Source organism: Alexandromys fortis, unplaced genomic scaffold (genome assembly GCF_014885135.2).
Source record: "Alexandromys fortis isolate MF-2015 unplaced genomic scaffold, M_Fortis_MF-2015_v1.1 scaffold_41, whole genome shotgun sequence".
NCBI classification, from domain to species: domain Eukaryota; kingdom Metazoa; phylum Chordata; class Mammalia; order Rodentia; family Cricetidae; genus Alexandromys; species Alexandromys fortis.
In genome coordinates, this window is record NW_026067923.1 from 9,864,448 (window position 1) to 9,885,194 (window position 20,747).

A 20,747-nucleotide genomic window follows, 5' to 3' on the forward strand; every position below is an offset into this window, starting at 1 on the left:
AAACAGAATAGAATTCTGGGCGGAAGAGGAAGTGAGGTCAGACTCTGCTCGGCTCCCCAAGAGACGCCATGCTCAGCTCTCCCGGGTAGACGCAATAGCTCTGCTCTCTGAGGCACACGCGATGAAGATGGACATAGGCTAGAATCTTCCTGGTAAGCGCACCTGGGGTGCTTACAAACATTACTAGAAATGGGCTAGTTCAGGTGCGAGAATTAGCCTGTAAGGGCTAGAGTTCATGGGCCAAGCAGTTAAATGAATACAGTTTGTGTGTTGTTATTTCGGGCATGAGCTAGCCAAGCGGCTGGGGTGTTGGGGACGCAGCCCCGCCGCTTCCAATTACAACACTGCCCCATATCTCAACACTCACCCTCAGAGTTTTGTTCCTAGGAGGCAGAAGATTTTGAGGAACCTAAGAAAAAGCTGAGATTCCACAAATATGAGACAATCACACTGCTGTATATGCTGTCTACAAAAACTGAATGAAGGAGTCCCCAGGAGCAGCAACTATTGCTGCTTGGAAAAACTGAAAATCAAAAAAATCTGATTCATGAGTGTGCAGAAAGATGAAAAATAAATAAATTAGAGAAACAATGAGTGTAAAAATGCTGGAGACTGAAAAGATAGCTTAGCAATTAAGAGCAAGTGTTGGTCTTACAGAGAACACAATTCAATTCCCAGAACCCATATAGTGGTTCACAATCACCCATAACTCCTGTTACAGGGCATCTGCTGTCCTCTTCTGACCTCTGAGGGCACCAACCACACATGTGATGACATAAACACATTCAGAAAAAAAAAACACTCATACTTGAAAGAAAATAAATAAAATTTTAAAATCCTTAACCAAAAATGTTGTTAATTCATAAGGTAATGTCTTAAGCGTAGACAGAAATTAGGTTCTGAGTTTTTTTTTTTTTTTTTGTGTTAAAGGCATGATGAAATCGTGTATAATAAAGCCCAGTTGGTGTGCTTTAACAAAGCATTCTTCTAGATACGTATAATAAGTGCTATGGTTTGCCCTGTTTGATATGTGATTGCCGTTATAGGAGTGTGGCCTCATGGAAAGTGTTTGGGTATGGTGGTGGTGTTGACCCATGTTTCTGTCCCGCCCTGTCCTGTCATTGTTCAATCCCAAAGAACTACACAGAGGTCTAAGTTAATTATAAAACTGATTGGCCTATTAGCTCAGGCTTCTTATTAACTCTTTCTTACATCTTATATTAGCCCATTATTCTTGTTTGTGTTAGCCACATGGCTGGGTGCCTTTTTCAGCAAGGCAGGCATATTTTGCTTCCTCTATGTCTGGCTTCCTCTGTGTCAGGCTGAATCTTTCCTCTTCCCAGGATTCTTCTTGTCCGGCCTCTACTTCCTGCCTGGCTACTGGCCAATCAACATTTTCTTAAACAAGTACAAGAAACAAACCTTTACAGGGTACAACCATTGTCTCACAGCATCATCGTGCCCCCCACCATGAATGCAGGAAAGCCTTTCTCCCCTAGGGGTGTTCTTGGTCTTACAGGTACATATGGAGAAGTGACAGCTGTCCAGGCTTCCTTTTATATCCTTTGCACTTGACACACACACACTTACCCTGTAGAACCATGAACCTAATTAAATTTCTTGTAAGTTTCTTCTTCTTGGATACTGTTATAGCAGCAGGAAATGCACAGACAGCAAATTCTGATGAGCAAATGGCATTGATATTACTTTTCTGTACCTCTCCATGTCAGTGCTCTCTCTCTCTCGCTCTCTCTCTCTCTCTCTCTCTCTCTCTCTCTCTCCCTCCCTCTCTTTAAATAGCCTGTGTATATATGTGTTTTATTTGTGTATGAGATAAGTAGGGATATGCACATCGAGGCTGCATGCAACCTTAGATGCCAGTGCTCACCATGCGTCTTCTTTAAGACTGGCCTCTTACTGTTCAGTGTAGAAGCCAAGACAACTACCTGCAAACTGCTAAGGATTCTCCTTGCTCTGCCCCCAATTCTTCCATAGGAATGCTGGGGTTATAGGTGTGCTACTACATACAACTTCATGTAGATTCTAGTGATCTGAGTCCAAGTCCTCAGACTTGTGAATCCAACATTTTATATTACCAAACTATTTCCCCGGGCACTCTGTTCTTTGATTGTTTTGAGGACTGGGACTACAACATCTGTGCCCAGTACAGGTAATGCCAGTTGACTGGAACCAATGATAAGTGTTTTCTTTTGCATCCATTTTCTAAAATCTTGAGAGTGCATGTTCCTGGATGTATTTTCTAATAAAATCTTTTCCAGTGAAGCCAAGATTTCCTCCATCTTGTGATATGTGTCTGTTACTTTCAACACCCACGGAATTATTAGACACATTTTACTAAATTATTATCAAGGCAAAAATACAAAAATATCGTTCTCATTTTATTTCATAATCTTTAAGCAAATGACATTGTATTTTAAAACTTTCATTAGTGTATTTTTGTGTGTGTGTGTGTGTGTGTGAGAGAGAGAGAGAGAGAGAGAGAGAGAGAGACAGAGAGAGAGAGAAAAAAAACAAGAGAGAGAACATGTATGTGTGTTTCTTTTTGTGTGTGTGTGTGTGACTGTGTGCGTGTCACAGAACATGTGTAGAGGTCAGAGGACAACTTATGAGAATCAGTTTTCTCCATCCACTCTGTATGTCCCTCTGGAGATTAAACTCAAGTCATTAATCTTGGAGGAAAGCACCTTTACCTACGGAGCCATTTGGCCAGCCCATAAAATATGTTTTAAACAAAGCAAACACTGAAAGGCTTTGAGAATTGTAACAAGGAACAATAGTGAACCGTCCACATTTCATTGCATTATTTTCAAAAGTATCAATTAGGCAAAAATAAAGTCTGGCAAGAGCAGACTCACATCTGTTGTGAAGTGGAAGGCACGAAGCTGAGTCGTTTGGGATGCTGTCTATTCTGCGGGCAGAGTCTAAAGCCTCACCTGGATTGCACCACTAGACACACCCCAACTTCAAGGTTACATCTTCTTAAAGTGTGCTTTCTCTGCTTCCCAGAATAAGTGGTTATCTCTATCGTTTGCAATGTCTATTAATCCCTTTATAGTTTAGTGCCTTCTGAGGACTTTAAGTTTCTCACAATATAATATTTTACAAACGCAGCTAAACCAGCTTTGGTGTCAAACCTGAAATTGAAGCATAGATTCGGCAACTGTGTGACTCCCTATCACCCATCACTATCACTCTCCAGTTAGTGCAGAGTAGGAGGCAAAAGCCAGGTAATAATAACCCACCATGCTAATCTTGGTGGAAAAACAAAATTCAAATCTAATCTCTTTGGTGCTAAATGTCTGTGTTCTTTCATTTTTTTTTGCACATGACTGATTTTAAATGCTACTGTTTTCAGTACTGCTAAAGAAATGTTCGTGGCTCGTGATAAAACATCTAATAGACTTTATTAAAGATCATTATAATAGATGTGGGGATTGTGTGCAGTGGGGTTTGCAGTAGAGGTCGCAGATTGGGTTCAGTTTCGAACACCACTGGAAAAGTGGGGATTCACAGCAAAAGAGTAGGGTGAAAAAAATCAGTGAATAAAAAGGAGAAAACATGATTTGGGGAGATTGTTACTGAATCAATAACTTTTAGTCTTACTTTAACAGAGGACGTGAACAGAATGATCCAAAAGATGAAGTCGGGAAAAACTTGAAGAATCTGACTGAAGACAGATAGATCAAGGAGATTGCTACAAATATTGACTTACTCCTCTATTAAATCTCAATTATGCTTGTATTAATTTTAGGTCCAAAGTCATTTTATCTAGAATAATATTCAATAATGCCACTTACTGAGACAAATCATCTGCTTTATAAACACAAAGAGGCATGTGGTTGCACACTATTGTAGATTTTTGATGATTTTTCACTAATTTTAGAGAAATGATGCAATACTAGAATATACAAAAATTATGGAGTATGACATATGTTATTCCAGCATTTTCAAAGCTTTCCTCATTGCAGGCAGACTGTCCCTCCCATGGCTGGTATGCTTTTAAAGATAGAACAGGGCTGTGGGAATTCCAAGGAGAATGGCCATCAGAGCCACACCTCCTTTTGGCCCACAGGCCCTAAGAGATAATATTTCTTTGCTTGAACCTTCCCAGGGGAAGTGATGGCAGCTGAAGGTCATCCACATAGATGAGAGATAACTGAAATGATTCTAAGTAGTCAATCCTAAACTAGTTACCTTATCCTTGTCTTTCTCCAGAAATTCCATAGAGGTCCTGACCTAGAGTATCACCTCCCTTTTGTTCTCTACCTCCTGACACCTTATGGCTTCCCCAGCACATCCTCCATATCATCCAGATGCCCCTGACTTAAAATGAGTTTATCTCCCTCAGGATCTCAGTTTAAATTGAAGATAATGTAAATGAATGAATATCTAATTCACCCCACATGTTAAACACCCTAGTCCAGCAACACAGTGCGCTTTGGAACATCAGTGGTTTCCACTTCTGATCATGTTATTTACAGGGATCTGCTGCTGATGGCATCAAAAGAGACCATACCACATGATGTCTGCCAGGAAGATGATCCAAATTTACCTTTATTATTATTCCTACTACACATACCCCACAATTGTAAAAATCAAACACAGACAAGTAGCACCATTATGGATTGAGTGTAAACGGAAGTCTCTTGTGCCAACCGCCTGCCCCCAAATACCCGACAGCCACCTCGCAAATTACCACACAGAGATTTATATTCATTGTAAATGCTCAGCTTATTATGATTACTAATTGCAAATAAGCTCCGGCTTATTACTAACTAGCTCTTACATTTTAAATTAACACATACCCCTTATTTATTTTCTGCCACATGGCAATATCTTTATTAGCATGGCACGTTGTCTCCTGCTCCCTCTGCATCTGGTTGGCAATTGCTCAGACTCCATCCTTCTCCTTTCCATCATTCTTAGTTTGGTTGCCCCACCTATACTTCCTTCCTGGCTATCGGCTAATCAGTGTTTATTATACCAATTTGAGTGACAAAACTTTACAGTGTGCACTAGGATTATTCCACAGCAATTGAGATCTCATCTGCATTATTAACCTTTCTTGAGTCTCCATTTTGAGTGCAGCAGTCTGACAATCATGCAGAAGTAAACAGAGTGAACTCTTGAACTTTTGAATCTTAGTTCCAGAACATATCAATGTACAGATTTTGGTAACTAGGTCTCTAAGTCTAACTTCTTCTAATGTAATATTCAATACATTGGTAAGTGTATTGTGGGGTTGTGATAAGGCAACTTTTGGGGTAGTTTCTTTCTACTTTTAGTTACAAGGTATTTTTAACTGTCAAGTTCTTAAATCCATGGCTGCTACAGAGTAACCATTTGGTGAGTATTAGTGGCTCCACTGCTGACTGCAGGAAGTGAGCTCACAAGGCAGGGGTTTTCATCCTTCCCACCTGCATGTTTAAAGGTAAACAATCTAGCGAAGAAAAGAGATGGCCTTCTCTTCTCTTTAGTCTGAAATGGTTTCCATTTTATCATTCAGCTATTGAGAACAATCTGGAGCTTTATATATTGAGTATATATACAGGTCAGTATTTAAAAATAGACAAGAGATACAGAGTAACCAAACTAACTTAAAAGTCATTGTATCACCCTAAAACATTTAGCTCCTTATTTGGAGGCTGAAATGTATAAGTTCCCTGGGCTTATTTAAAACAATATATTCTCTTTTATACTTGAGGAGCTCAACCAGTGCCTGTTACCAATAAGTTTTATTTCTGGTGTTCATAAATTATACTGAGAACACTAAGAAACAGTTGATTTTTTTTTTAAGCAAGATCTTTCTCCAGCCAAAGCTTTAGACATCCAAAAATGTCTTAAGGATGACAATTCTGCAAATGGCACTTTCAATTCTAAAAAGGGCCCTCATTATAACAAAAGCTACCATGACCCCAAGCTGGGGTCAGTGTTTACATATCCTCTGGCTCCCAGAAAGGAATGAGAAGCTTTGGTGTGCCTTCTGTTCTGTTACTGACAGTCACAATTTCCCTGGCCTCTGAGTTCTTCTCAGACAGTATTTACAGGAAGGCTGGATTCACCACACATCACTCCTCCACTGTTCCCATGAAAAAGAAAGAGACTCACTTAGTTACCACTTCACTAATAATCATAAAAAAGAGAAAATTTAGGATAATTCAGGCTGAAATTAGTATTTTAAGACTTCCATAAACCTTATATTGGAAATACCGATCAATGCAATTCGTCAAGAAAAGGAAAAGGCAATCACATTGGGGTAAAGAAATAAAAGCTTTCAAAGGATGAGACACAAAATATCCAATAGACATAAGACAGGAAAAGACCAACCTCCACAGTCCCGAGAAATACAAACTGACACCACGTGTAGATCCCATCTCTCTCCAGAAGAAGAACCATCAGTATGAGAACAAATAACGACTCCTGTTGAGGGTGCAGCTACCCTTACACACTACTGGTGGGAGCGCTAGTAAGTCCAGACACTGTGTGAAGGTACCTCAGAAAAGCTAAAAATAAACCTGCCATCCAACCCAGCACGTGCCAGCATGCAGCACTCATCGCGTGTATCCAAACAGCTCTAATACAGAGACAGTTGTACATCCATGCTTATTGCTCTGCAGTCCATGAGAACTTAGTTCGGATCCCAGCACGATGCCTTGAGTTTCTTTCTAGGCGATAAAAATGCCCTAAAGCCTGTTGTGTGCACATTTGTATACATCTTTGTGAATATGCCAAAACTTTTCAGTTCTGCATCTTAGATATGTGCATGGCTTGATGTGTGAAAGATCTCGCTAAGGAACTTAGTTTAAGAGTTTACCATAATTGTTCTTCCGGTCGCAGGCGCTTCGGGAGCCGCCGATTACCATCCAGCCTTGGCCAAGTACAAGAACCACACCACACACAACCAGTCCCGGAAATGGCACAGTAATGGCATCAAGAAACCCTGGTCACAAAGATACGAATGTCTCAAGGGGGTTGACCCCAAGTGACTGAGGAACATGCGCTTTGCCAAGAAGCACAACAAGAAAGGCCTGAAGAAGATGCAGGCAAATAATGCAAAGGCCATGAGCGCACATGCGGAAGCCATCAAAGCCCTGGTGAAGCCACAGGTGGTAGAGCCCAAGGTGCCAAAGGGCCCCAGCCGCAAACTCACCCATCTGGCTTTAATTGCTCACCCCAAGCTTGGGAAGCGGATTAGAAGCTATGTGGCCAGGGGTCGTAGGCTCAAAAAAAAAAAAAAAAAAAAAAAAAAAGCCCAAGGTTCAAGCCAAGGCAGAGGCCTCAGCTGCAGCTCAGGCTCCCAAAGGTGCCCAGGCCCCTGTGAAGGCCTTATTAAAAAGGTCTCAGTCTGCCAATGTGAAGACAGATGCACTGGTGTGAACACCTACACAGTATTTGCAGATGTTCAGGACCTTATGCTGTTTTTACAAATAAACTTGAGGAAAGTTCTATTAAAAAAAAAATAAGAGTTTACCATAATTGTTAAATTTTGTTGTTTCCAAGCTTCTCTTGGGGTAAGGATTTTTGCTTATAGAAAAAAAAATGTATTGTTATCACACGCACACATGAAATCATAAACGGATCCATAAAAAAAAAAAAACTTTTAGTTGGTGATGAGTAAGAGCAAAAAATGAGATGGCCTTGCCTCAGGTCAGATCTCTGAGTACTCAGAAAGGGAGACAAAGGCACAGCAGGGTAGAAAGAACTGTAAGAATGTGCCGTGATTTTAATTTGAGGGAAATCAGACACATAAACACAATAGTATGTAAGTTTGTCTCATTTACTTTCTCCTCTTCTTAGAAATTGTTGATAAGAGCCTTCCTTCTGTTTCCCTTTCTATACTGCGGGTCCTATTTGGAAGGACAAACTTCAGGGTGGGTGTGGGCAAAAAGGAAGCCCCATTTGTAAGGATAGTCATCTCCATTGTTCAGAGTGATTATTGGGTCTTTCTCTTTATTTTTTTTCAAGTTTTTAGATTTTGTGCTGCAAATATTCAGCAATTTACCTTTTTCCTTTTAAACAAAATTGACACTTTAGAATTACCCCTATCGATACATATTCTGTATTGCATTGAGTTTCATTGCTCCCCTGTATAACTAAAGCACAATCCATTTATCAATGATCCTGCTCCACGTTTTTACTAAGACAAACACTGGTACAAGAGAATTCCTATACATGTCTGATGCGTCCATAGCCTGAGGTCTTCAGCCCATGAACTCAGTCAAGGAATGGCTCCTAAGTCACAAAGACATACACATTCGTATTTTAAACTGCTGTGACATTACCCTCGAAGGTGGTGGCACCAATTTATAATATTTCTATAACTTCAGAGAGATTCCCTTGCCAGAGTCTTCATCATAGTGAAGGAGCTCTACCATAAAATATGTGAGTCTCTGTTCCAATTCTACCAATCCCACACTGCTAACAGAATTCTAGGTCTTTGTTATATAAAGTGATAAAAGCATCAGGGAAGACACATTGTCAGCTCTGCAGTTTGCTGTCCTGGTTTTCAGTCCCTTCTTGATTTATGGCCCAAGGCAATTTCCCCAACTTTCTTAGCAGTACAGCCATGTACCTATAAGGATGTTAGTTATAACTTATTAAGCAATGTTTGGTGCTCAGAACTGAAGGTTTTAAAAGCTTCTGCATTGCCAGCCGCTTAAATCCCCGACAGACTTTTCAGCCCCTGACCAGTCTTTAAACACCTCCAGATGTTGGACATCATAAAAAAAATGAAATGAAATTAACAGCAGCAATGAACTATTAAACTCCTCTCCCATGCTGTCATTACTCAACATTAATGCACCATAACATAGCAATTAACAGTAGCGACTCCTTAGCCAGTTCCTTCGGTTTGCATCCCAAGTGCATAATGTTAGGTATTATCTCTTGGGGCTTTGATTTCTTCCTATTTTGGGTGGGGATGCTTGCAGTAGTTCCTGTCCTGGAGGGCTGGGGTATAGATTCAATGAGTTACAATTCATAAAATGCTTAAGTCTATATCTGGCAGTGAGTGTCTACTGTGAAATTATTTGATAAATAAATAAAATGGAATTCTGAATACTAAGCGTACACTTCCTGGTTACCCACGAATATTTTACTAATGGTCTATCCCCAAGTATCTCACCCCCAGCCTAGGCAATGTACAATTGGCAACATCGCAGCACGGCTTTATAGATTTCATGATTTGCAGAAGGTATTTCTGTGCTTATGAATACAAGTGATCTCATTGGTGCTCATTGTACCCTGGACACCAAGAAACAATTGCCCGTTCAATTAACCACTCACGCATACTTAAGAGCAAGTGCATTGTGAAGAGGTAATACAGACAGGCAATAAGCAAGAAATACCCTGTCCCATTTTTTTCTCTGGCATGAAAGTTGGCCAGAGGGTTCTATCAGCAAACTTTTTTTTTCTGACCTCTTTCTTTCCTCCAGCACTGATCACTGTTGGCCACACAGGTCCCTCAGTATTTTTATGTTCAGAAGAGGCTATATGTGCACAACACGGCAAAAGATTTTGTGGCCATCAGTAGTGTCAATTTTACACAATCTAAAATCATCTTGGAAACAAATTTCTGACCATGTCTTTGAGAAAATTTCTAGGTTGAGTTAACTGAAGTGGGAATACCTGTCCTTAATGTGTCTCACTACTCTGTAATCTCATGTCCTAAACCAGCGGTTCTCAACCAATGCGTTGTGGCTCCCTTGGCAAAACCCGATGTTCAGAAATATTTACATTATGATACATAACAGTGGCAAAATTGTAGTTATGGAGTAGCACCAACAATAATTTTATGGTTGGGGTTCACCACAGCATGAGGAACTGCATTAAAGGGCCACAGCATCTGGAAGTCTGAGAACCACTATCTTAGCACGGATAGAAAGGAGGAAACAAACAGTGCCTCGGCATTCATTTTTCTCGGCACCCTGGCTGTGGACACCAAGTGACCATCTTCCTCCTGCTCCAGCTGCAGCGCCTTTCCTTGCATGCTGGACTGTACCCTCCAACTGCAAGCCAAAAGTAAGCCCTTCCTTACCTAAGTAGCTTTTGTCTAGCATTTTCTTCACACAAATAAGAACAAACTTTTTTTTTTCAGTCTATCCAGGCCAATTCCCATGTCTGAAAGTTCTCGGGTGCTGAGGAAACCGTGTCTAGGAGTCCAACACCGCGCCAGATGGAACACTAAAATATATGAAGTTACTTAATCTATTGTGTCATGCATTGTCAATATCCTCGATTCCTATTAAAGAGCAAGTGTTTAACAAATTTACTTTTAACAACCCAATTTGCTTTTATTAGTAGCTCATGAACTGGACATCATCTTGCCAATGAAATGGAAAGGGACTCCCAGAAACTCAGCCAAGGGCTGGCTTTATGGGCAGAAAGTAAAAAGTAGAAACAGAAGAAAATAAATGGGTTTTGCAGATGTTACTTTCTTTATAGAGTTAAAGCAGAGAACCTTTCTCATGCCAGACTAAACAGTCTGACCCCTGAAAGGCTGCCTGCTGTGGATATGTTTTTGTAAACTGGAGACCTAGCAAGAGTGATGCCATTTAGATTCACCCTGCTTGCAGGCATCTAGAGCAGTTGCACCATCTAAATCAATGACATCCTATACATTTTATTTAATATAATTTTCATGCCATATACCTAACAGTGGGCATTTAGCATCTTATATTTTACTAGAAGTAAATTAATTTACACTACAGTTGATACAGAAATCCCGACAGTCCCTCACAATAATGTGCATTTAAATATAGCACAATAAACAATTAAATGCCTTATCTTCCTGGTTCCTGTCTAGCTCACTTTTCTAATACTGTGATAAAACACCAGCTAAAAGCAACTTTGGGGAGGAAAGGGTTTATTCTGCTTCTAAGTTAAAGTCCATCCCTGAGGAGATCAAGCAGAGGTCATGGAGGAACACTGTTCGCTGGCTTGCTCCCTATGGCTTGTTCAACTTTCTTTATGTACATCACGGGACCACCTGTCCAGGGATCCAGGGATCTCACTAGCCATAGTGTGACAGGCCCTCCGATATCAATCATCAATCAAGGAAATGTTTCACTGGTGTGCCCACAGGCCAATCCGATAAAGGCAGCTCCACAAAGGAGGCTCTGTCTTCCCAGGGGACCCTAGGCTATGTCTAGTGTACAAAATACACCCAGCGCAAGCCCCATGCTCAAAGAGAGCCAACTTCAATTCTCTCCTAGGAAATGGAGGGAGAAAAGTGGTCCCCCTGACTACTATTTTGTCCAAGATGTACGTTCTGGTAATAATTGACAACCAATTCTCAATCCAATTGAGAGTATCCAATCCAATTATTTTTTCACACTACAACTGAAAGCCTGTTTTCAATCCTGTTTCCCTTCACTGAACTTTTAGATCTCACTGGTAGTTTGTAGGGGAATGGGAGGTCGCTCTATTCCTAAACATGAAGAAACGAAGACGTCTTGCCCAAGCAGCTCTGATTTATACAATAGATTGGTCAACACCATTTCTTTAGTTTCTATACCACATGCTGTTCTCGGTGGAGAAACTCCTAGCTTCTCTTCTATACAATATTCCTGGGACTTTCATTAGCCAAGGCTGTACAGCTCCTTTGCTGTGGGACGGTATGCTACGTGTCCATTCTAGATTACACCACTACTTTGTATTATAAGATCACTCAATTCTGTTTCTTTTCATAGCTGTGGATGAACAAATAAAAGCAAGTGTTCATCACTTTTATTCCTTTAAGACTAGAAAAGAGGGAGCACCCACTACCTCATGTGCATTCAGATTACGAGGGGAATGTCATCTGTGACTTTTTTTTTTTTGATGCAGAGTATCTTGTCCAGTCCTGGATGTCGATTGCATACCAGAAATATTTCCTCTTTCTTCTAGAATTTTGCTTGTCTCCTACTACTTCTCCAATGTTCTAACACCCCACTGAAACAGCTGACTGTAAGGCAATGAAACACATCTAGGCAAACCTAACAAACATCTTTCAGCCCTTCCAAGGAGACGTCAGTGAATGATGGATGATGTACCAGAATCAGTTGGGAAAGAGATAGAAGATTAGCAACTAATTTTAAATTCTTTTTCATTGTTGAAGTAAAATAATTCCTTAAGAAAATTTAAATACAATTATTATTTACAATTTATTAACATATAAGAAATATTTAAATAACATCCTTTAAAATGTTTTCTTTTTAAAATTTTAGTTACATATACACGTGTGTCTGAGTGTGGGTTTGTCTATGTGAGCACCGTGCCCTCAGAGAGTGTCAGGTTCCCTGGGGCTGCAGGCATTGGATAATTTCCTGAAGAGGGTGCTGAGGACAAAGCATTTGTCTTCTGCAAAAGCAGTATGCACTGTTGCCATTGGACTATCTCTGTGGCCCCTGAGAAAAACCATCCTTTGAAGATAACCGCATTTGAAAGAAGGAAAGGCCTTCCTCGCAGAAATCAGTTGCAGCAGAAACACCATGGAGCAGCAAGAGGAGGTGGCAAAGAGATGATTGTGAAGAGCAGGCCGACTCTACCCAAGGGCAGCAGAAGGAGGAGGTCTGATCTCTCCTGTGACAGTGGGTGAGCACAGACGACACCAAGTTCAGAGTGAGAAGTGCAAGCTTCATTTTTACATTCGGGGGGGGGGACAGAAAGGAGGTTTGGGGGCAACCTGCTGAGGCCTGTGTTTTGTGAACATCAATCTGATTAACAAGCTATTCCAACAACCAAACAAGCTGCATGTATTTATCTAAATGAATTCACTATCCTATAAAGTTTCTCCTATGTTTTTGGATTTACTTTTAATATATCTACTGCACCAGGCATGGTGGCACGTACCTTTAATCTCAACAATCTAGAAGCAGACACAGGCAGATCTCTGTTAGTGAGTTCCAGGACAGCCAGGACTACACAGAGAGACCCTGTCTCAAAAAATAAAATAAGACAACAAATAGCAACAACAAAAATATTTCTACTATTCTAGCATGAGTTCCTTGAGAAGACTTCTCTGAAAAAATATGTGTTTTCTAATGTGAAAAAAATTATTGGTACTGGAAAATATGTTCTGAAAATGCACGTCTTGACTTAAGTTATTGTTTAATATAGTTTTCTGTTATATTTTCTTAGTGCTCATTTTGACATTACTATCATAAAGTAGCTCATAACTCAACTCTTTAACTCCTTCCCTTGCTCTTCGAACTAACTCACACAAACTTATTCTTCCTAATACAAATAAAACTCCCCTCCACACATTCGTAAACACAAGTTAAGATGGTTGTTTGTTTGTTTTAGGATAATCCTGTGGAGTCCCTGGATACCTGTCTTTTGTCTGGGAAAGTCTGCCCCCTGACTGTCCAGCCCCAGCGTTTCCTGTCTCCATCATCTGGGTTAGCCTCCACAACTTGTTGTCACTCATCCCCAGTTCCCATGTCTTTCCCTTTTTCCTTTGCAAGTGTTTTGTTCGTTTGTTTGCTTTTGTTGTTTGTTTGTTGTTGTTGTTTTGTAGCCAGTAAGTTCGTGGCTAAGGGAACATGAAAGATCTTGTTGAGGTTTTTATAGCTTTTGAAATGCTTTCGAACTAGAACTGGTGGTGGCTAAGTGTATGAGCATATATTTGATGTTGAAGGTGTAAAACCCAGTGTGAAGCTTCACAGTTCCCATTCTGAATGACTACTCTAAATGTATAGAAGCTCAATGAATTGTACAGTCTTTGGATCTGGTTAATTTCACTGTGTGATGTGTTTTGTTTGCAGTATTTTTATAGTAAAGCTTAAAACATCTTTTTGAAATTTGAAAACATGTTTCACTCTAATTTCATTATTTGATGCTAACTGAGAAATAACTAAGTACTTGGCAGGTATGATCCCATTATTTTTCGGTTGAGAAGGCAAACACCATTTTAATCCAATCCTTTTTTGACAACTGGTTTCTTGTACATTCATGATCCCTAACCCCTCAATTGGGAAGCTTTCCTAGTTATAGCCTCCTAATGGGGAGTATTGGCAGCACTTCCAATTTAGTCCTGGGGATTCTAGCTGTCATTCCCTGATGACAAATGAACATAAAGACATTCTCACATATTTCATGTACTTATAAATATTCTGATTCTATTCCTTGGGCCATGTGAAAGTTTGACATTCTAATTGGGATGTGAAATGTCTTTAGATACCTTGCATATTTTTTTAACTATGTATTCCATGAAACGCTTCATTAAACCTGAGAATCCCTGGCCAGTTCATGGTCCCTTCATTAAGCAGTTATTGATTTTGAAGAAACTTATCTTACCAAGTTTTTCTTATAATTTTTATCTTAAAACTTTTGTTTTTCATTAACCACATAGATACTGTGTCTCTTTAAATGAAGTGGTTGTTGCTCATATCAAAGCATTAAGTAACTTTTAATGATTTTTCTATGGTAGAAACTACAGGAGTTTCCTATAATTTCACATATTTTCCTGAATTGTATTTGACTTTGATTTTAATTTCCAGTTTAACTCAAAGAACATATTCTGTGTGTTTCTGGTCAGTTAAATTTCACTGATTACAAAGAAATTATTCACAGAAAGACCAGTGTATGGCTTGTTCTGATGGACATATCTTAATAGCTTAAAAGGAGAATGTATTCTCCAGTTTTTGAATACAGTTTTTCTATAAATAGAACTTTTCAAGGTAACAGGTAGGTTTAGTTTTCAAAATGATCTGTTTCATTCATTTTCTTATCGAGTTCTATCAATTGAAAAAATGATGCTAAATGTTTCAACTATGATTGTAAAACTTATTTCCTTCCGATTCTAATGTTATTGTCTCATAAATTTTGAAACTATTAAGACAGAAAAGGTATTTATGAATACATTATTGCTAACACATTGACCCTTTTAGTGTGAAATGGTCATCTTTCTTCCCAGCTCTCTGGGTCCTTCCTGGTGATCTGAATTTTGATACAGTATAATTTCCCCACAATCTGAACCCTTCCCATTAGGTTTGCTCAGGAGCATCTCTTCTGGTAACATATTTGCATTTCCTTATCTACAGTTGCCTGTACGCTACCTTTTTCACTTTTGCTAGGTAAAGACTTTTGGGGTTTTGAGCTGACAGATATTTTCTGCTATTTCAGAATTCTAAAGGTAGTATTCTGCTATCTTATTCATCAGTATACAATGTGTTCCTTTTCGCTTATGCTCTCATGATTATTTCTTGTGATACCAGTATTTTTTAAAGTTGAGTCAAAATATGAGTTTATTACTAATACATACTACATTATATTTATTGTAATATATTTGTTAATTTGCTTTACTGCAACCAAAATGTCCAGCAGAAACAACATAAAGTATAAAAGCCTTCTTTTGCTTATGGTTTCAGGGATTTCAAACCTAATTTCTTGACCCTGGCCCTGTACTGTTGCAGTAGTTCATGACAACAGGAGAGTGTAGTGGGGAACAGGTGTTCATATTGCAGGAGACAAGAAGGGTCCAGGAAGAGCCAGAGTGAACTATGGCCTTCAAAGACCAGATCCTAGTGACCCATTTCTGCCAACAAGGCTCCACTTCCCAGAGGTTCCAGGTCTCTCAGACCAGTATCCAAAAGAAGTATTCAGCACATGAGTGATGTGGGTTTCCCCTCTGTATGCTATGAATATATTTTATTACCATTGGTTAATAAAGAAGCTACTTCATTTAATAGCAGGGCAGAATATAGCCAGGCTGGAAAAGAGAGAGTAGGTAGAGTCAGAAAGATTCCGTGTAGTTGCTGAAGGAGAAAGATGCCAAAACAGAAACTTATGCAATAAACCACAGCCTCATGGAAATACACAGATTAATAAAAATGGGTTAACTTAAGATGTAAGAAATAGTTAATAATGATCCTGAACTGATAGGCTAAACAGCGCTATAATTAATATAGTTTCTGTGTGATTATTCAGTCTGGGCATCCAGGAAACAAACAGTCTCCTTGTACAAAATGGTGCCAATATATTTGGGGATATCCCACGTGGCCAGCCAGCCACATGGGGTCTGGGTCCTTGTACGCCCACTAGTGGTTAGGAGGGATGTAGCTGAGAGCACAGCCACAGGGCTGTGTGGCCCAGCATTCTCTGCCTTGGCAAGCAGCTGAATCTGGTCTGGTAGGTATGCACAGGAAGAAAAGCATGGCAGATTCCCACCACCACATATGGAGACATTTCCAGGCCATGCAGATTTAGCTTTTACTCAGACAAAAAGGTGTATGTGCTGCACGGAACTTTTCAGAGTTGAGGTGGTGATTATGGCTCCCACCAAAGAGTCTCAGAGCTTGTGGTAAAGGTACCTCTGCCATATTAAGAGGTCAAGGGAGGTGGAGCCAGCACCCAGGCCTGTCACAACCACACTGTTTACCATTTTAAGTGCTACTTGTCAGAAAAGGATTTGAGATACACAATAGGACAAATTCAGACATAGAAGATCTCCAAATGAGACACAGTGTGTTTAAAAATGTACATAGGCTTGGGGGAGAGAGGAAAAAGAACATAGACAGTTATGAAAAGAAATAGTTTTTCAAAAAAAAAAAAAGCAAAGCCTTTAAAGCGACAGTACAGTCATAGCTTAAATGAACAAAGAGGGTAAGAAAACAAATAAACCACTTAAAGGTGGAAATACACAGAGTCTGAGTCATGTATATTATTGTGTTTTCTTTGAAGAGAGATTAAATTCTGGAGACTCCTAAGTCAAACTAACATAAAGGTATCTTGACTTCAAAATTTGGGTCTAAGGGTATGTTGCTTCAGAAAAGAGGCTCTGCTTTTGTTTCCACAGAAGATGAGAACCTGTGGATGCCTTCCAGGCTAATGTGGTTTAATGGAACAAGACCCCTCAAAAGGTCTCTATAAATCCTAAAAATATTTTGTTCCAAATTAGCAGAAAGCAGTTTAGAGAAAAACATGCCCAAATTCCCCAAATGACTTTTTATGAATGTTTGTTTTCATAAGGGGGGTTGATTATTAATGATTAAATGGTCACAGTCAATTTTTTTTCTGAAAAAGGAGGGGGAAGGTATAATATAAAGATGAATACTTTGCATTGGTTTAGATATTGGTTTAGAGATTTTAAGGTCAAATTTGTTACATTGTACGTGTAGATATGTATTTGTGCTCTTGTTTAAGGTATTGTGTTTGTGCAGCTTATTTAAAAATGTACTATAAAATTAAGAAATACAAATTAATAGTCATCTATAATAGTCAAACTGCAGCTATGTTAGTTAGGTTTTTCTAGATGTACAGAGATATTTCAGATGGATAACTATTCTTCAACTTTTTCAAAGACTTACTGAATATGGCTTTTAAAATATTTTAAGAACCTAGACTTTTCTCAACAGTGAGACGTGTCTGCTTCTGGCAGCACCAATTACTTCAGAGAGGTTGATGGGTATTGAAGAGACTCATGGAATTTGCCTGCAATGTGACAAGACTAGCAATTTGAGCAAGAAACTGTGCTTTCATGGACTGCTTTATGGTAAGATGTAGGAACTGGACATGCAGGACACACAGAAAAGTGATGGCTGAACTTTCCAAAGGATAGATGGTCCTTCAGGGTTCCTGCTTCACAGAAGAGACTGTCAGACGTTCTGCGGGACACAGAAGAAAGCAACTGATGAACTTTACTATTACAAGACTAAGCAGATCTTCAAATTTTCTGCTTCATGGAAAAGTCTGGCAGATACAATGGACCTGTAGGCTGAAGACGGATGGTCCAAAGTTACAGAAGAACTTTGGGTGACTCTCCAAGCAGCAAGATGTCTCTGTTATTTCTAGAGTTTTAGGAGTTGCTTACAATGTACTTCCTGTTTACTTAGGTAATATTATCTCCTTTTGGAGTGTTTGAAGACTTGAAGATAGAGAATTATAATTATAGTTTTCCTTAGTTATGATAAAAGATAAATTAGATATAAAACTTTAGATTTACAAAGATAAAATAGATGATAGTATATTTTATTTAATTTTGCCAGATACAAATAGGCTAAATATTGTAACTGTAATTCTTGCTTGAACCTGTTTTGTTATATAAAATTTTGCTATGTTAAAGTTAACTAAGTTCTCATACGTAAGTGTCCTGTAATATAATGACTGGGTCATAGAGCAGGTATATGTATTATTATTTAAGAAATTACCTAATTGCTTTCTGAAAAATTTAACTGTTTAATATTCCCTCTAGAAGCATTTAAAAATTCCAGTAATTCTGAATTTTTATGCACACTTCGTGGTGGTGGACATAAAAGTATATAAAACAATTAGTCTATGTAATTTTATTATCAGTGTAGTTTCACTTATCAAAAAGTTTTGTGCAACTTGAATCTCTGATCTAGTAGTGAATATTATAGACAATTTCAGAAATATAGGGCTATGCAAAACACATAGTTTTTCTTGTTCCTAATGTTATTCTTTTTCATTATTTAAATAAGCATGATTTGAAAAATGATTTATGGAATGCACACTTTAAAAATCTTTTTATCTTATAGTGAATCATGAGATCTTGAAATAATGAAATGTCCTTCCTTTAATGGCTCACCTGTAAAAACTATAGCATATTCAAGCTTATAACAATTATATACAGTATTCTTTGTTATATATTTGGGTTATTTCTAGTGTTTCACTTTTTCAATTGTGCTAAAATGTACAATCTCTAAAATTTACAAAATTCAGTATGAAATACAGCATTAAGTGCATGTGCTGTATAAGCACTCTCCAGAACACTTTCATATTGCAAAATCAAATCTCTATATCAATTAAATATCTTCCACTGTCCTCCCACTCCAGACTCTCTATAATCTGCCATGCTAGTTGCTGAATGATTTTTCTAAATGATGCCCAGGAGGTCATCTAGCAATTTGTTCAACTGAAAACCACAGGGTATTTATTATGGGCTTTTCTAAAGTGTTATAATTTTAGGCTTTGCATTTCTGTGTATGCTTGTCTTGAGCAAAATCTCCTAAGTGATGGATGGATATGTTTAGAAACTCATTTTGAAGTACATCATAAAAACGTGTTCCTAATTGACACATAATTTTTTATGCATCTTTATAGTCTTCATTATAATTTGATACATATATTGAATACAATAACTATCAAATTAGGGTATTCAACATTTCCATTTCATGCATTTCTCATTTCTATGTGCTCAGAAACCTTGTATCCTTCTTTTCTAATTACTTGGAAATTTCTCCACTAGTATAGACTTTGCCATCTTGCTGTGCCCTGGAACTTTGGAGGAAACCTTTATTCTTTTTATTTCTGTATGTCCATTTGTTTCATTAACATGTTGAAAATGATCTTTTCTCAATTGAATGCCTTTTATATCTTTGTAGAAAATAAGTTGTCCATATGCTGGATATATTTCTGGACTTGATTGTCTGTTCCTCTGGTTTCACTGTCTCTCTGCCAGGACCACAGTCTCTATTGCTGTTTTTACACAATTGTTAAATTCACATAGCATTAGCATTCCAACTTTGTTCTTGCTTTTTGTTTTAATTTAGGTTGCTGGTTTGGGTACTTGTATTTACCATAAATTTTGTAACCATGTAGTGTGTGGAGATTTTACTGAAGGTTCTATTGCCTCACAAACAAATGTAGGAGCAGTTTACACCTTAGCAATATTGAGGCATATGCCTATGAACCCAGTGCATATTTTCATAGAAAACACAGGTATCCAAAGCTATGTTTTTTTTCTTAATGGTTAAACCACTTCATATGGTACTAACTTTGCATTACTCTTAGATTAAAAACAATTTTAAATCTGAGGAGGGTTTTTTTCTTCCAAATTTTCTATTTCCCCAGAATTTCACTATATTTACTCATTTTACACTACCTTTGGGAAACTATCTTCTATGAATGTTTTAAATTTTATAGGTAGTGTCAAAGGGTTGTCTGATCTGGTGGTGAATTGCGAAAGACCCACACTGAAAGCAATACCTCAAGAAACTTGTTTCTAAAAATTTCCATTATTCTCAGCCACCTCCATTTCTATTAAAAATTTTCTTGTATTTATTTTCTTGGAATTCTCTTTTCTACAAGAAGTTGTTGTTAAACGTCTCTGGGGTATTTAATCAGCCTTTCCATTGTAAATGAATACCTCAATAGGAAGATTGCAAGTTCTACATGGATGGTTATAGCTCATTCAACAGTGAAATTCTCTTGGGTGCAACCATGCTGAGATATTTCTGGCCATTTTGATAGGATGTTCTTGGATGTGTGCACATCTGGCTTTTTCTTATGGGCCTGGTGAGTATGTGGTCAGATATCTCCTAAAACATCATTCTTGCTTAAAATACACTATCTAGAAACCGACGCACGGACGGCGGCGGGCGGCGGGCGGAAACCGACGCACGGACGGCGGCGGGCGGAAACCACGCACGGTGGGCGACGCAGCTGGCGCGGGCCAGACCTGCGGGTACTGACACAGTGGCAGGCAACGCAGGCGGCAGGGACCAGCGCAACACTGAGAGCAGATCGCCCCAGGACAATTTAATCAAAGAGGTAGGCCTTTGGTTGGCGAGGTCCCTGGAATACAGGGAACCTGGTTCTTTTCCTGAAGACCCGTCTGAGGGGTGAGAGGGATCTTGGCCCCTGGCAGAAGCCAGGAAACAGAACGAGGGCATTTTGCAAGAGGAGCCTCTTTCAGCAGGGAAACCTGATCTGGTTTTAAAAGACCAATTAGAGAGCATCAATAAGAGGAGATGGGCAGGCGCCAAGGCAAAAATTCACCCAATAAC

At 38.9% G+C, this 20,747-nt stretch overlaps 1 pseudogene; it reads left to right on the forward strand.

Moving 5' to 3' along the window:
- LOC126501449 (60S ribosomal protein L29-like) overlaps positions 1-20,747 on the forward strand; it is a 34,874-nt pseudogene that overhangs the window by 5,306 nt on the left and 8,821 nt on the right.